The 18954-nt window shown below is 38.6% G+C and overlaps 1 pseudogene; it reads right to left on the bottom strand.

Annotated features, from left to right (window-relative positions):
* Positions 1 to 5504: 5504 nt before the first annotated feature.
* LOC148293391 (cyclic nucleotide-gated ion channel 1-like) lies at positions 5505 to 12100 on the bottom strand (annotated as a pseudogene).
* Positions 12101 to 18954: the final 6854 nt, after the last annotated feature.

The following is an 18954-nucleotide window of genomic DNA, read 5'->3' as shown; positions in this document are numbered from 1 at the left end:
TTAACTATCAAGTTGATTATATGAGCACTACACCTCATATGCATGTGAACTCCTCCTAACACACTATTCGAATCTTTCCACCCATTTATCTTCTTCCTCACATATTCAATTGCCTTAGTATTGGCAGCTGCATTATCTGCAGTAATTGTGAGTATCTTCTCATGTCCCCAATCAACCAAACAATTTTCAAGCAATTTCCCAATGCTCTCCCACTTATGACTATCAATTACACAAAAATTTAGGATCCTTTTATGGATTTTATAGTCGAAATCCACAAAGTGGGCAGTCAACACCATGTAATTCACATTTTGAACCGATGTCCAAGTATCGGTTGTAAGGCATATTCTATGTGAACGAAGGTCAACTTTCAACTTCTCCTTCATTTTTGTGTACATTTCTAGAAATCTTCTTCCAAGAGTTCTACGAGAGGGTGGATTAAATTGTGGGCATGCAACACTACAAAATTCCCTAAACCCTTCACCCTCCACAAAGCTAAAAGGTAGCTCATCTCGAACCACCATCCTAATACAAGCATCCAAACAATCATCTTTGTTAAAATTCCTAGAAACAAGAGCATTACCCTTGGATGCATCAAATGCGAGCGTACGTGTGTTCTTATCCTTGTGCCTATAAGGATATTGCAAGCATTGTTTGTTTAGATGCTTCCACATGTTGCTAGTCCCATTTTTCTTGGTATCACTAGCATAAGTAGCACTACAATACTTGCACTTAGCCCTTTTTTCAACTTCTTTTCTTTTAGTCCCATCTACCCCTTTCAAATCCAATACCAAATCATACTTTTCAAAGTGTTCCCACACATCACTCTCTTTCTTACAAGGTTTCCTTTTCCCGGTACTAGGTTCTAATGGTGATGGTGTTGGATTTTGTGATGCTGCTGTAGGAGGTACAACAGCATCACTACAAGGTAGAGAACCATCATTCCCATGCATTTGAGCCTCATTAGAAGCAGGTTCCTATTCATAAACAGATTAAATTTAAAACCATATTTAAATACAGCCAAACAAAGTTTTACTACCCATAAACATATTAAAACATATATCCTATTTAAAAAAACACATTGAAACTGTCAAAACAGATTTTCCTATGCATACAACTCCCTAAACATATATCTTATCCAAAAATCAGATTACAAATAGATTTTCCTATCCAAAGTCAAATTACAAACAGATTATAAACACAGTACAGATTATAAAAACAGATTATAAAAACATATTACAAAAACAGATTATAAAAACAGATTACAAAAACATATTACAAAACCAGATTTAAACATTTTACAAACACAGATTACAAAAATAGATTTAAACAGATTACAAAAACAGATTTAAACAGATTTAAACAGATTACAAAAATAGATTTAAATAGATTAGCAGCAGCAGCGAATATTTACCTCCATTTAAGCAAAATTTTCCCAACTTTCAAAGCTCAGCAGCAGCAATGATGCTAAACAACTGTGAATGAAATCAAAAAAAGGGTTAGGTTACAAACAAGCTTCATTCCTTTCATAAATTCAAACCAAATACCCATTGCTCTAAAACTAGGTCCTAAAATTAAAACCAAAATTTGAACTGCATGTCTTAATCTTTAATATGTAACTAACCATAATTCGTTCAAAAAAATTGAAGTATCATGCATGAACTAAACTATGTCAGATTGCAAATATATCATCACTCTTCCATCTATTCTTTAATAAAAACAGAAACTAACCAATCAAAACAGACCTAGCATGTAGCACAACCTATTTAACAAAAGGAAACATAAACATAATTAACACAGCAACATAACAACAGAATAGCAGTAGCAGAAACAGAACCTAATTTCATAAAACAAAAATTAATTGGTAGCAGCCCTAATTAGAACAATTTAACAGAAGAACCTAAATGCTAGCAGCCCTAATTTGTATAATGCATGATACTTACAGTTCATAATTTCTTTGTCAATTTCAAATAATCATCACAACACAGCATAACCTAATTGGTGGCAGCCCTAAATCGACAACCCTAAAGGCTAAAACCTTAACAGAAAAAATATATCATCACATCAACCTCAACCACCAAATCGACAAGCCTAATTTAAAAGAAAAAAAACCATATATTTAATTTAGAATAAACCCTAAATTCAAAGGAAGATGATGCTAGAATAAACCATAAATTTAATCACCTTTGACTGATATGAGAGAGAAACCCACAGAAGAAATCGCAGGAGAGGAAGGAATAGATGTCGATTTGGTGACCTGCCGCTGGGAAAAAATAGAAAAATCGAGATAAGAAGAGAGAGTTAGCGGAGCAAAGAAGCGACTGAGAAAAAATGTAACAGATAAGAGAAATAGAAGCTGACCTGCCGCTGCGTGCAGGGCTGAAGGCGGCGCGGTCGAAAGAGAGAGAGAGAGAGCTGAGGCGGGTCGAGCTCGAGCTCGAGAGAGATCTGAGGCTGGTCGCCTGGTCGAGCTCGAGAGAGAGAGAGAGAGGTGAGGTGAGGCGCCGCTTGGTCTTAGCTTAGGTCAAAAACGAAAAGAAAAAACGAAGAGAAGACTCAGACTGAGTGAGAGAGAGAGAGAGAGACTAGCGTGTGTGTGACTTAGGTGCAAAAAAAAAAAAATTGCGTAAGGGATCTGGTGCAAGCACTCTCACACTTTCTCTGTTTTTGACCAATCACACGAGGCCACGTGTAAATTATATATATATATTTAAATATTACCGGTTCGGTTCAGGTCCACCGGTTCTGAAAAAATTAGAACCGAGAGCCGAACCGTGGACCTTCGGTTCGGTTCAGGTCCAGGTTTGACTTTTTCGGTTTGGTCAAAAAACGCTCTTTTTCGGTTTGGTTTGGGTTGGTTCGGTCGGTTTATCGGTTTTTATGCCCACCCCTATATATACCTGTAGAATGGGAAGAGCAGCACAAATGCGAGGTAGAATGCCTAAGAACCCAAGTGATTTCTGGCCATTCAATTTCAACACCTTGCAAATTTTGGAATCAGAACCGCCAAAAAACTTTGTACAGGAGGCCCCATATTTCTTGGCATTACCTCTGTCGCGACGTCGCTTTATGAAAACCAAAATGTCCATTCCATAAAATAGATCGCCGGCTGATCGTAAGGCAAAGCGGACAATATCGTGCTAGGGGAGTCGGGTCGTGACAGAATGGTATCAGAGCCGGACCCCGACCGGAAGTGTGCCAGCGAGGACGCTGGGCCCCAAGGGGGGTGGATTGTAAGACCCGTGTCTTGGGGAAACAAGAACGGTGAGCAATCCCACATCGCTCGGGGAGGGAATGTTGAAGTGCTTTAAATGTGTGGGCACTTCTCTTCCTAGCACGAGGCCTTTTGGGAGCTCACTGGCTTCGGAGTCATAGGAACTACGAAGTTAAGCGAGTTGGGGGCCAGAGCAATCCCAGGATGGGTAACCCACTGGGAAGTTGCTCGTGAGCTCCCAAAAACAAAACCGTGAGGGCCAGAGAGGGGGGCCCAAAGCGGACAATATCGTGCTAGGGGAGTCGGGTCGTGACAGAATGGTATCAGAGCCGGACCCCGACCGGAAGTGTGCCAGCGAGGACGCTGGGCCCCAAGGGGGGTGGATTGTAAGACCCGTGTCTTGGGGAAACAAGAACGGTAAGCAATCCCACATCGCTCGGGGAGGGAATGGTGAAGTGCTTTAAATGTGTGGGCACTTCTCTTCCTAGCACGAGGCCTTTTGGGAGCTCACTGGCTTCGGAGTCATAGGAACTCCGAAGTTAAGCGAGTTGGGGGCCAGAGCAATCCCAGGATGGGTGACCCACTGGGAAGTTGCTCGTGAGCTCCCAAAAACAAAACCGTGAGGGCCAGAGAGGGGGGGCCCAAAGCGGACAATATCTTGCTAGGGGAGTCGGGTCGTGACATTTAAGCCAACAATTCAAACATTTTGATTAAAGGGGGAGCAACGGTGGAACCAGTTGAGTCTACTGTTTTGGTTGAACCTACTGATTTGACCGAAACTCATGCTTTGGCCGATACTACTGCTTTGGCTGAATACGAGCAACGGTGTGCAACATCTATGAATCTACATTTCAACAAATTACCACAAACAATTGCAAAAAAAAAAAAAAAAAAAGGAAAAAATATTTAAACAGCAGCAAACCTTTATATAAAGTTACTAGCTTAACATGTTGAAGGTATACGAAACTAGACAACCACAACAAAAGTTACTAATGAAGCTCATAACAAAATAAAAGAAGAGAAACCCAATAGGCATGAAAAGCAAAGCAACAACAATGAATCTCAACCTCCACACATATATACTTAATGGCACAACAAATGCATAGTAAAGCAGAGCTGAACCAGTTGAAAAATGCATGAAAGTTCAGCTAATGCATAGCAGAGAAACAAAAATTTTAAAAATTCAACCCCAAGCAAAATCATAATGCCTACACACCAACAAATTAGAAACTAGAAAACACAACACACAAAGCAACTGAAGCCAATTTATATTTTTGCAAACACAACTAGTACCAAGAAAGAGTAGTCTTACCTCGAAAATCAAAGCCCTAAAATCCTAAACAAAAACTAAACATTAAAAAAACAAAAAAAAACAAAAAGGAATTCGAAAGAAACGTATCGATTCTGACCAAAGAAAATAGGAGATTGTATTGAGAGAGTAGAATCGTTTTGAGATGAACAAGAGGGAGTCTGAAAAAAATGAATTCAGAGGCTGGGGTATTGGGCGGGATTAGAAAAGGCGCGGCAGGACACGTGGGTTAAGGGGAAAATGCAGCGTGCCCGTTTGTATTGTAAGCTTGCCTTTTCTCTTCAGCCGTTCAGATGACTTTGGATGATTGGAATTGATTCTCATATAAATGTTCTCATTTTACCGTTCTCACATGATCTGAGCACAAGGAAGGAGCGGCCTCATGCATCCATGGGCCTGTGATAAAACTCTACTTATGGCTCCAATCATAGCCGACGACAGCAAGTTTGTTTGTTTTTTGCATATTTTTTTTCTTAATATCTTCAGTTAAACTTGAACTGATTGAAACTCAAAAAGAAGATTGGCACACACACACAAAGGCCATAAATTAAACACGAGAGCGAATCCACAAATTAAAAATTCATAGTAGGTTTTGAGTAACCAAAAACATGAAAAAGAAATAGCATGAGATAATTTGTGTTTTTTACGCTGATAAAACATAAGATACTTTTTAAAGGCTTTTATTTTATCTAGTTTTCATTATTCAAAGGCTTCTATCTAGTTTTCTCTATAGACTAGTATAAATCCCAAAACAATATGGTATACGTCACAAAACAAGTAGCCCTATATATCTGTACGCATTCTCTATAGATTTTACTAAAAAAACAAAGATCATTGATGAAAAACACACCTAGCGGCGGTCAGCAGAGACCCAAAACAAGACAAAACAATAAACATATAGAAAAAAGGGGAAGGCCAACGAAAAGTAGTTTTAAAAAAACTCGAAACAAGGCCTAACCCCAATATGGCAAGAATTGTTATGTGTTACAAGATCCAAAGCAAACTAAGAGAATTATTAGTAGGTTCATTCATGTACTTATTACTCTCTCTTTTCTTTAGATCCTGTATTTTAGTTAATTTAATGTGATGACGCCAGTATTTCTGTAAGCAAGAAGCTGCGAAATGCTCCAACTGAGAACGAGGAAGTTCCTTTTGAAAACGCCACCAAAATTGTGCGACAACAGACTTCAAGTGGTTGGCCCTAATAGAAAACGCTTGAACTTTTGTTTGGGATACAACAGTCATAGGAGAGATAGGTAACTCAGAAAATGAGCCAAATTTGAACGCCCAATTTAGAAGTTTTTCTCCATAAAAGTCACTTTTCTCGAGGCACTTGCAAACATTTGTTCCACCCTTAATGGTTGTGTAGGTCAATGCAGTGCCTTGCGTGATGAAAAACATCTTTCGAAGTGGTTCCCCCTCTCGAATGATATAAATATCCTCCCCATAAGTTACTAGCTTAAGATGCTCGCAGATTGCTTGTAACATTTTCTCATCTATACTTTTAAGCATTGGCACCTACCATACCAATGTGTATATTTAATTAGGTACAATTAATTAATTTGAACACAAATTAATAGAAAGAATGAGAACAAATGAACCCAACTACTTACTTTCTTTAGTGAAGCCAAGCGGAGATGGCACATAATACGCATTTGGTTTATTATCTGTGGATATATCGTTTGCATCTTCTCTCTCAAGTTGAGCTGATCTAATATTTTTTGCGACCCCTTCACATATTTGTTTAATTATTAGTTTTAAAAACAATTTCATGATGACTTGATTAATTAATTATATCACGAAATATATACACACAATAATTAATTAATACGAAAATTTGTAAGTAATATACATATATTTTGTTTAAACATGCACCAACCTGCACCCTTGCATTGAGATATACTAAAAACAGTGCCAAGCCACTTATAGATATCAGAATTGAAAAGATGATTTCGTCCCTAAAGAAACTGGTCTGGAGGTTTGAACCAAAAGAACTGCAAAAATAAAATGAAAAGCAAAATATAGCTCAAAGTGGGAAGGAAAAACCAAAAACGAAACAAAATTCCAATGAACAAACCTCAGATTTCGCAGGCCCCACCAAAGACATTGCAACATCTTCACTGGAAGACATCTTGAACTTGTCATATCAGATTGGAGAGCGTATAGATATATACCAAAATCGAAAGGTAAAGTTGATACATTTTCTGAAAGTTGTACAGCGCATGACTTTTGTAAAAGGGAGCTATTGAACTTCATATTGTTAGCTGGAGTGGAACTACTGCAATAGAAGAAATAATTAAGTGTTTCTCGACCACATATACCATCAAATTTACAGACATTCTCCTGCCAACAACCTATCTTTCGATCCACAGCAAAAATGTACCACAAGGCTCCGAATAGCTGAAGTACCAACAAACAGATAGTTAATAATCAATAGTTCATCGAAAATTCGAAAAGTACCAAAATGACAATAAATATGGGAGATAAGACTGAATCTTACATGAGCAGCAAGGATGAAGGGAAGGAAGTCCAAAATAGCTTTAAGCAATCTTCTTACTGTAGTCCTTATGTTAGAACTCCGATTGAGCCGTTGGTAGAGCCTAATAGCTCGTAAGGTATATTGGATTGGAATTAGATAAACAGATGTATATTTTCCAGTGAGTATTATTGCCTGCACACATTTAAACCAACAGTTCAGATTTGACCGTTGTGTAACAAACATATATAATTACGTTCCAAAGGAGCTAGCTAGCTTCTCTTCTCTTAGTCGTCTTAATTAGGTACGAAATTGCTTACCTGTAGAATGGGAAGAGCAGCACAAATGCGAGGCAGAATACGTAAAAACCTAAGTGTTTTCTTGCCATTCAACATTTTACAAATTTTTGTATGAGGACCGCCCATAATTCTTGTCCAGGAGGTCCCAAATGGCTCAGCGCGACTTCGCCTTAGGAAAACAAAAATGTCCGTTGCATAAAATAAATCTGCGGCTGATCGTAAGGCGAAAAATGTCCACATCAACCTTTGGTCCCAATAGTAGCACGTGCTATCATCGATGAGGACGGGAGCGTAACAGATCAAAGGATCAATGAAAACAGCAAAATGCAGATGATATTGCGAAGGTCATATCCCATTTTGAACGGTGATGACGACCGCGTGCAACAAGAGCTTCCTCCAATTCTATCCATTTCTTAGTAACATCTACTTCTGGTTCAGTCGATTTTGCACTAGTACTTATACTCCGTTCTAATTCTGGTTCTGGCCATTTTGCAATCTGTTCTAGTTCACTGAAGAAGACACAACAAATTAACAAATATATATATATATATATATATATATATATATATATAATCGTGTCCATCAGAAATAAATTAAGTATGCACCTAAAATAGTCCTCGTACCATCGAAGTTTCCTAAAAAAAAAATTAAAAGAAAAAGAAAAAGGTGTTAAGTAAAGAACATATGAAGTGAAAGTGGACAATATAAATGTGTGTGTGTAAGAGAGAGAATTTATTCAGCACTACGTTTTGTGCTTTATTAAAAGTTAAGCAGTACTGGTTAGATAGAAGAGGGGCCCACGGCTTTTCCCTTAATCTGTTTCCCTTTGATCCTTTTGATTAGAGCATCTACAATCATATTTCCTATTTTTTGGTTAAAATTTAGCTAAAAACACTTGACACATATTTTAAGAACTCCCTAAAAAATTTCAACTTCAACCATACTCATTAGCTAGTTTAGGCAGTCATAAATGCTTTAATTCTTCTTAAATTCAGTTTTAGAATAAAGTGAAGACAAACAATAATAACATAAAATACTTAAATAAATGTTTAAAACCCTATTAAAATAAATAGTATTCGGAGCCACTAAGAGTTCTTTCTCTATCTTCAGATTTAGGAGTTCCAGGTCTCCCTATTTTAGGAAGTGGATAGGGAGCATGGTTGGAGTTGTGTTTATTCAATTCCTCCATAAAATTTGTCTAAAAAATTAATTTAGGAGCCCATTGTAATCTTATATCATGTTAGAGCATCTACAATCATGCTCCCTATTTTTTAGTTAAAATTTAGCTAAAAACTCACAAAAGCTATTTTAGGAGCTCTCTACATAATTTCAACTCCAATCATACTCCCTAGTTTAGGGAGTCATAAATACTATAATGATTATTTAATTCAATATAAATGGTCCATCTCTATAAAATAAATAAAATAAAAAAAAGCATTAATTAAAAGGTTAAAATATTCATAAAACAAAGCATCATTAAATTATAGGGAGCCACTAATCTTTTCTCTCTCCTTAGATTTAGGAGCTCCTACAGGACTGATTATAAAATACTACGGTAGTACGACCATGTGGTACATCTTGTACATGTGTTATAATATATGTGAATATTTATTTATACTATGTCTCCCTATTTTAGGAGGTGGATAGGGAGCATGGTTTGAAGTTGTATTTTTCCAATTCCTCCCTAAAATTTGTCTAAGGAGATTATTTAGGGAGTCCATTGCAGATGCTCTTACTAATCTATTTTATAAATTATAGCACGTGAATTTATTCATTAATATTATATCCTAGGTTTCATATATATAAACTAAGTTTCTCATTCATATAATAATACATTAATCAGTAACACTAAGTGACAGTGTAATATTAACTCTTGAAAATTTCTCTTGGTGTGCAAGTCAACACCAACATACTTTACTTCAACCAAATAATTTCCAAAAAATATAAACAAAATCACATGACAAGAGCAAAAAAATAAAAAAGATAGAATATATGTACTTCACACTCTTACACGTACCTATGATCTGATTGAAGCATCAAGAAAGTCATTCATGAGAGATCAATTAATCAATTGATTACTACATTTAGAACTTATGGCTTGAATTGTCTCTTTATTGTTCCTCCATTTTTCTGCCTCAAGTTTCTACATTTTCTTGTTAGGTGTTCAAGATCAAACTCGACCATATATCATTGTGGAAGCAAAAATACATTAAAGATGTATGAAAGAAAAGAATGTAGCATTATTGTTGGCTAATTTTCACAGGGGAGTGTGAAATTGGTATTTAAGTAAAGGGGGTAAATTAAAACTCTAGTGGACAGGTCCATAACAACAATGAATAATTGTTCCTAGTAACAAATGACTAGTCAACTACTAGTCATAGACCTATGAACAAACAAGCACATCACAGGCTCACCACAAATCAAATATTAGAACATACAAGCCTAAAAGAGAACTATTTGACAACCTAGGTACTCAGAAGGACTCGTCAATCTAGGCATCCCTTGTGCTAGTAACAACTAGAGTGAAAGGTGTGTGGACATTCAGCATAGCATAACAAAGATAATAGATACAGTATGGCTAGTCATAAAATCAAGAACAATACACCAGAAATGTTCACCTAGAAACCCACCATTGGGAAAAATTGGAGTCCTCAGTCTGACCAGGCAATCCACTAAGTCAAGAAAATTCTTAGAGAAAAAGTAATCACAAGCTCAAGGAATCCTAGGTCTATTTAGGAAATGAGCACTACCTCTATGTGCAACATTCTTCTCAAACTTAGTTGAGCTAGTAGCATGTCCTTTATGTAAGTGGCAGCTAGTCCATTAGCTTCTTCATACCATGGCACCTCAACTCAGCTCCAGATAGTAACAGATCAATGAACTTTAGATTCAACAAAACAAAAGATCAATTTCTTCAAGAAACCATTCTTGAAGAAATTAATCCTAGAATATGTCCTAGATATAAATGATGTAATGTATGTATGCATATTTCAAAATCTCATTTTGGAAAAATGTAGACCCCATACAATAGAAATGCAAAACAAGAATAAGCTGTCAAGAATTCTCAATGCATGAAGTAGATTTCAAAAATATTTCGAAAATTCTCAAAAACCCTCCCATGGACTTGACATATCTTGAGATGGGAAAGTCAGAGAATGAAGTTTTGAAGCCCAATATATAAGTTCTTCTTCATAGAAATCACCTCTCTCGAGGCACTTAATGCTTGAGGAACCACTAGTAATACTTTCGCTAATCTTGGGATTAGAACTAGTTGTGTAGGTCCATGCGATGCCTTACATGATGAAGAGCATCTTGTCAAGGGGCTCCCCCTCACGAACGATATAAGCATCCTCAGAGTAGGTCACAGGCTTAAGATGCTCACAAATTGCTTTGAGGACTTATTCATTCATATTTTCAAGCATTGCCACCTACAAATATTAGATATAAACATCTCGTTATGGTTTTTGGATGTATTTTTTTGGTTAACTTGTTGATAGGCAAATCCAGAAGAACTTTACCGTCTTTAGCAAAACCAAGCAGAGGCGGCGTATATGACACGTCTTTTATGTCTTTACCGTCTTTAGCAAACCCATGCTTCATTTAATGAAGTAGCGCCTGTTTAATGCAGCAAACCCACTGGCCACAAATAAGCATTTAATGCATGAGGGAAGGTGGGAAGTGACTGAAGTCAGGTTGTGGCGACAGAAGACAGAGTGATTAGACGTAGACATTCTCACAAGAATTCTTGCAGCTTGAGAGATTAGGTCACCAGCTATCAGAGCAATAAATGCGTCTCCACGGCCATCTGCGCAGAAACCACGATTAGGGCAGCGGCCGAGATTCACCAGGATTTATGGGGTCACACCACCATGCTTCACGATCCCAAATGTCGATTGGACACCCACTTGCGCTAATCAGACTCCACTATGCGTAAATTCAGCCTCGATTACTCATCCAGGAACTCTTCCTATAAATACAAGGCTCGAGCTACATTCAACGGGTTCAAACACCAAACCAAAGCCTCCCACGGAGCAACTTATTTTTTCCTGTAATGCACTTTCAATATCTTTACTTGCTTTCCTAGGAGTAGTGTTAGACTGTAAGGAAAATTCATTCATCAATATATCATACGACCCTTGATTTTCACGGCGCCGGAGCACCATCTCTGTTGTTCGTTCCCTCACCCCATATATCATACGACCGTCGCTCCCTGAGCGACGCGCCGGAGCACCGCCCAAAACCCACCATCGACACCATCACTCAACGGCCTTGTAGTTCTGGCCGTGAACCTAACAACCGAGACTAGTTCCTCTCTCGGCTACAATCGTTTGATTAGAAGACGAGTTCAAACAGGCGCACCACTTATCCATCCTACACTCATCAACATCTCGACGCACGGTAGACCGTGCTGGCACGGCCGCGCACAACCGCACCGCACCCAAAAGCAGGAAACCGCGTGTCAACGCACATCCCCTCGGCCCGGAACTCCAGGCCGTGAGATTTGCGCGGCAGACAGAGGGAAGAATAGAAAAGATATTCTCCATATCAACATCTTTGTTTTCTTCAAGTTTTTGCCGTACACTTTCCATCGCCACTAATTTCATATCCTTGGGGAGTGAATTTTTGAATAACCACAAATCTATCTCCGGATTTATCATTTGCATCTTGCGTTTGAATTGAAGCTTCTTCGATATTCTTTTTGCCAGCTGCATATATGTCTGTTCCATAGCCATAACAACTAGGTTTGCAGGTTCATATTGTACATGAGTATTGAGGTTGATCTTACTTTTGAAGAATGTAGACATTGTTAGCCTACACCTCAGACCACCTGATTAAAGCTCTTATGCCCATGTGCTGTTAGTTGTATATTGTGAGCTGTGAGCTGGCGTGTTAGTTACAATTACTAGTTAGTTAGCAGGTTGTTAAGTTAATCAGCTGGTTAGTGTTAATTAAAGCTGAACTGATTTGCGTGTATATATAAGCTGTTACTATTACTTTGGAATAATAATGAAAACCATTCCTTCAATATCAAATATCTCTCTCGAACTCTCTCACTCTCTCTTCTACCTTCTGTGATTTCCAAGCTTGATTGAGCTCTTTAATGGAGTCCTAGAGGAAAGCTTTCATGGTATCAGAGCTTCTGTTGCATTCCTAAGAGGACACAAATTAATGTGCAAACAACCAATTAAAAATACCCGCAAGTGCACGAATCTATTAAAGTATAGATTATGTAAGTACGGGGTCGATCCCACGAAGAACTTGTCGGCTTCCTATAAGTTTTAGTTTGAGTACGTAAAGAACACTAATTTAACACACCACAAATGCACAAATGCAAATTGGAAACTAAAAATGAGTAAAGAAATGTAAAAGAAATGAAACAACAAAAGAAACCAAAGAAAAACAGAAACAACACTTTCTATCACCCTTTTATCACCCATTTATCACCTGTGAACAGTAACGACCGGTCGTTTTTGGGCAGATTCATATGCGACCGGTCTCTGAACAGTAACGACCGGTCGTTTTTGGGCAGATTCGTTTCTCTGTTTTTCCAGTTTCGACCTCTGTCCAGTGTTTTGCCTATAACTTTCCAACCGTTTATCCAAATTTCACGTTCTTTATACGGTTGGAATCAGCACAGAAAATGGAAGAACACTGCGCAGACCAAAAGTCCAAAACAATTACGGAAACAAATAAAATTCAGTAATAAAGACACACCACGTGTCGAACACACAACTCACACACACATTGGGGGGGGGGGGGTTTGATTTGTTTCAAGTGACCTATTTCTATTGCATGAAAGTAAATGGACTTTGAATTTAAATGAGAAAGGCAGAGATGAATTATCAAATTGTGAAATTAAAATGTAACAAACACTAGGGTTTCAGAATCCACCCTAAACAATTCTACCAAAGTTCATGAATACTCAAGTGATGAACTCTAAATGTGTTGATGAAAATGTTCGCAATCAAGACCATGGGTCGTGGCTCAAGACGCATTGATTCTCTCTAATATACGTAAAGTGCATGGTTCGTGCTACAATACTTGTGCCCTCCCCATAACCGAACCTAGGTATGATTCGTACTTCGATTCAATTACAAGGAGAACCCATTAAGTTCAAAGAGAATATGAACATCACAAGAATCCTAATAGCATGGTGTTTACATTAGGTATTCAAGAAACCAATTCACATGGATGATTCTTACTTCATCCATTTATTGCTTAGGATAACATGAAGATACACATAATCCCAACAATCTCAAGAAGCATGCTTTCAAAGATGGCCAACCAAGGAAAAACACACATCAAGGATAGATTAATTTGGTGAATTGGAAATCATCAACAATATCTAGAAATTCATACACTCAAGCATCAAAACAATAAGGTAATCATGTTTAGGGCTTCAACCTAAGCCCTAGCTATAGAGTTTAGTTGCTCATACTTATTTCAAATACAAACTCAAAATGAAATTAGAAAGAGTTTACAGATTTTCAGAAAATGATGAAAGCTTCAAGATCATCAATGGTGGAAGTCTTCTTCTCCACTTTTCTTGGCTGCACCTTGGCTTTCTCCAAGCTCCAAAAACTCTCCAAAATCTGCTCTCAATCTGTAGAATTCAGAATTGAATTGCTTTCCACGTTCAAAGGCTCCCTCCATATCTGATTGCCAATTGCTTTTGCTCCTTTTCCCATATTTTCCTACTCACACTTTTAATATAAAACTCATTCTTTCTCTAAAGCTTTTGCCCATTGTCCCCTTGCCATTATGAAGCATTGACTCACAAAGATGCCAAATACTTCAGAAAATATCTCTTTTACAAAGGTAATTCCTTGTTACCAAGAGTTATGGTAACAAGAAATTAAGATGACACAAAGGAGGTAAAAGCTGGCCAAATCCGGATTTCCAGAGCTGTGGTAACATGCTGGATTGGTTGGATAGGCAATACTTGTCCAATGGAGCTCAAATTTGGATATGTTGTAGTTAACATCCATTGGAACAAATCTCATGAAGATCATGACCTCATCCGAGCACCAGAGCATGTTGATCCCAGGCCAAGAAGTTCACCTACGAAAATGAACAAAAACAGAATTTATAACTAATAATGCACTTTTAGCTCATTTTCATTCCAACCAAGTTAAAATCTAAGAAAACACAAAAAGGAAGTAAAAAGCTATAAAATGTCAAGAACTAACTCAAAATAGTGGGTGAATAACATGAAAAATTATGTATAAAAATGAACCGAACAGCTTCCTCTCTGATTCTCTTTCTCTTTTCTTCCACTGCTCAGTTCTTCGATCCTTACTCTGCTTCGTTTCTCTATGCGATTTTCTGGCTTTCTTCTCAACTTCGCTGCTCTTTTGTCTATGTTTGCTTCGATTTGGTTTCTTCTGTTCGATCTCGTCTTTGTTTCTTGCAATTGATTCCTCTGTACCTGCTTTCTCAAGTTCAATTTCAATTTCAATTTCTGTGAACCCTAATTTTTGGGCAAATGGTGAAAAGTTCTGTAACTCCGGTTGACTTACTTCGCAATGCCTGCAATTACGTCACATTGAAGCTCGACGAGACAAATTATGTTCAATGGAGTTATCAGGTTGAGAAATTTCTCAAGGTCCATCGTCTCTTTGATTTTCTCGATGGTACGGCTATTGCTCCGGATGTGTCTGATGAAGAGGTTTCTCTGGAATGGGATGCAATGGACACTGCGATCTTGAATTTGATTGCTGCAAGTTTGTATGATGATGCATTTTCTGAAATGATCAATTGTCGATCTGCCGTAGAGGCATGGAGCACTTTGAAAGATCGTTACTCTTCGATCTCTGAGCTCAAAGTCATGCACCTTTAGAACACTCTCCATGGAATGCAGAAAGGTACTGACTCTGTTGATGTTTACTGGAAGAAAATTCGTGCGGCTCGTCAACAATTGTCAGCAGCTGGTCATTCTATATCTGAGTCTGATATGATTCTGATTATTCTCAAAGGTCTTCCAGTAGAGTATAATCATTTCAAATCACATATTCGTGCCAGACCAGTGCGTGTTACTCTGGTAGAGTTGCGTGATCTTCTTCTTGAAGAAGAAAGTGACTTAGATGCAGCTTCTAAGTCATTTTCTCCCTCAATCATGACAGCAATGGTTGCTCAAAAAGGAAATTCTTCATCATCACCGCCTGTTGCTCACGGTGATAACTCGGCTGCTTATTCCACCGATCGTGGAGGTGGTCATCCCAATTGGCAAGGTGTTAATGGTTCCCCTCATTGGCCGAATTATCGTGGTCGTGGTTCTTGGTCTCGTGGCCGCTCTTGGAATAATGGTGGTCGAGGAGGTTCTTGGCATGCTGGTGGTAATAATGGTTATTGGAATGGTCCACCTAATTCTGGTCAGTGGCACCATGGTGGTCAGTGGAACAATGGTTCTGGCTAGTGGAACAATGGTAATTTTGGCCAATGGAGCAATGGTAATTTTGGTCCAATGAACAATGGTGGTCAGTGGCTTAATTGTAATGGTTCTTGGAGTCATAGTTCTGGTCCCAATTCGACTCAATACTTTGTTCCACCAAATCCAAGTCCTGGTATCTTATCTCCTTCACCCACCGCTCCACCTCTCTCAGTTTCTTCTTCACCAAATCATGAGACTTGTCAACTGTGCCTACAGTTTGGGCATACTGCTCCAAATTGTCCACATCGCCACAATTATTCCTATCAAGGCTCGCCTCCTTCACCAGCTTTCACTGCTCTTACTGCCACTTCTACTGGTCAATTCACTAATCCTAATATTTGGTTGACAGACAGTGGGGCAACCAATCACATGACATCTGATCTGCGACTTCTTTCTAATGTTACACCGTCAACCACCAAGGATAATGTCACCATAGGTAATGGTACTGGACTGGACATAGCTCATATTGGTAGTTCTTCTCTTGTGTCTGGTCATAAAGTCTTTTCTTTGCCTGAGGTTTTACATGTTCCACACCTTGCTACTAATCTCCTATCTGTGCATCGTTTTTGCCTTGACAATAATTGCCAACTTCTTTATAATGCCTTCTGGTTCCAAATACAGGATTTGAAGGGGAGAATTCTGTATCACGGAAAGTGTCTTAATGGTCTTTATCCTCTCCCAACAAGGACACTTCCTACCTTACCACCTATGGCTGCTTTTCACGGACAGAAAGTTAGTCATACCCTTTGGCATTATCGACTAGGCCATCCATCTAATGAAATAACTACCTCTATGTTAGCTAAGATTCATATACCTCTATCCTCTAGTTCTTCTCAAATTTGTAGCCACTGCTTGCAAGGCAAGATGTGTAAACAACCTTTTTCTTCAAATCATATTGTATCTCAAATTCCCTTTGAGGTGATACACTCCGATGTTTGGGGTCCTACTCCTTATCCATCCCTTCATGGTCATAAATACTATGTCATATTTCTTGATGAGTGTACCAAATTTTGTTGGTTGTTTCCATTAATAAAGAAGTCAGATTGCTTCTCTTCCTTTGTTCATTTTGTTGCTTATGTTGAGACTCAATTTGCTGCAACTGTTAAGAATTTTCAAAGTGATGGTGGGGGTGAATACGTTAGCAAGGAGTTTCAAATCTATCTTAGTTCCAAGGGTATTGTTCACCATAAGTCTTGTCCATATACCCCTGAACAAAATGGTAGGGCAGAAAGAAAGCATCGACATTTAGTGGAGACTGCCATTACTCTCTTAACCACTGCTGCTCTTCCTTCTAAGTATTTGTTTCATGCTTTAGCTACCTCCAACTATCTGATTAATAGAATGCCTTGCAGAGCTCTCAATATGGAATCTCCATATTCTAAGCTGTTTCATAAGGAACCAAATCTTACAAACTTGAAGGTCTTTGGGTGTGCTTGTTATCCGCTTTTACGTCCTTACAACCAATTTAAGGTGCAACCTAGGTCTGAACAGTGTGTGTTTTTGGGGTATGCTTTAGATTACAAGGGGTATCTATGTCTGCAGCCTCATAATGATCGCATTTATATATCTCGTCATGTTATTTTTGATGAAGATTCTTTTCCTTTCAGAACAACTTATTTGTCTTCATCTCGGTCTGTTCTTTCATCTCGACCTATAGTATCTAAGTTTCCATCTCGACTTGATGACTCCCAAGTATCCCCTATTTCTTTACACAGTCCAGTACCACATACCAGGGACACTATTAGCTCTTCTCCTATAGTTGTTACTAATGGTTCTATTGAGCGTGTACAGGATCAGCTTCAAGGTGAACAATCTTCTCGATCTCCTGGTTCTATTGAGCATGTACAATATCAGATTCCAGATGAACAATCTTCACAGTCTCCAGCATCTTCATCTGCTGCATCAGCATCGTTATTTGTGGATCTTGTTGTTGATCTCTCTGAGCCAGCTCATAATGTTCACCCTATGCAGACTCGTTCCAAGTCTGGTATACTTAAACCTCGTAAGGGTTTCTTAGCCGCCAAGACATCATGTGCTCCTTCTTCTTTGATGGAGCCTCATACTTATTCTCAGGCAGCAAAGATTCCTGAATGGACTCAAGCCATGGTTGAACAGTTTCAGGCTCTTGAGAAACAGAAGACTTGGACTCTAGTACCTTATCAACCTTCTAAGAATGTCGTTGGCTGTAAATGGGTATTTAAGTTGAAAAGGAATGTTGATGGATCCGTTTCTCGCCACAAGGCTCGGCTTGTTGCTTAGGGATTTCATCAGGAAGCTGGTTAGACTATGATGAAACATTTAGCCCTGTTGTCAAGCATTCTACTGTTCGCTTGGTACTTGCTTTAGATGCTCAATTTTATTGGACTATTAAGCAACTGGATGTTAAGAATGCTTTTCTTCATGGCATTCTTCATGAAGAAGTTTACATGCAACAGCCACCGGGTTTTACAGATTCCAAACAGCCACACCATGTTTGTCGCTTGTTGAAGTCTTTATATGGTCTCAAACAGGCTCCTCGAGCCTAGAATGAACGATTCACCACTCATCTTCTCACACTGGGGTTTGTTCAGTCCTTAGCAGATACATCCTTGTTTGTTCGGGCATCTGGCAGAGATCTTATCATCCTTCTTTTATACGTAGATGATATTATTTTGACTGGGAACAATATGCTTCTGATTCAACAAACCATTACAGCTCTTGGTCATGAGTTTGATATGAAGGACCTTGGCAAATTAACCTATTTTTTGGGTCTTCAGGTGCAATATACTTCTGCTGGTATTCACGTGAATCAGTCTAAATATGCTACTGATCTTCTAGCTAAAGCTGGCATGACACACTGCAAGCCCTGTCCTACTCCTTGCTTACCTACTACAAAATTACTCAAGTTTGATGGTATTCCTATCTCGGATCCTACCCTTTTTCGAAGTCTGGTGGGAGGGCTTCAATATCTAACTTTCAGCAGACCTGATATTGCTTTTGCGGTAAACACTCTCTGTTAGTTTATGCACACTCCGACTGAGCCCCATTTTGCTGCTGTGAAGCGTGTTCTACGTTATCTTGCTGGTACCCTCACTCATGGGATTCATTCCACTTCTGGTTATGTTCATCTTCAGGCCTATTCTGACGCTGACTAGGCCGGTGATGTGAATGATAGGCATTCCACGACTGGATATGTTGTTTTTCTAGGCAATAATCCCATCTCTTGGTGTGCCAAGAAACAAAGCACCG

This window comes from Prunus avium, chromosome 7 (assembly GCF_965620075.1).
Source record: "Prunus avium chromosome 7, drPruAviu1.hap1.1, whole genome shotgun sequence".
Classification (NCBI taxonomy): domain Eukaryota; kingdom Viridiplantae; phylum Streptophyta; class Magnoliopsida; order Rosales; family Rosaceae; genus Prunus; species Prunus avium.
Note: the sequence above shows the minus strand (reverse complement) of the source record. Positions and strands in the feature narration are given on the sequence as shown.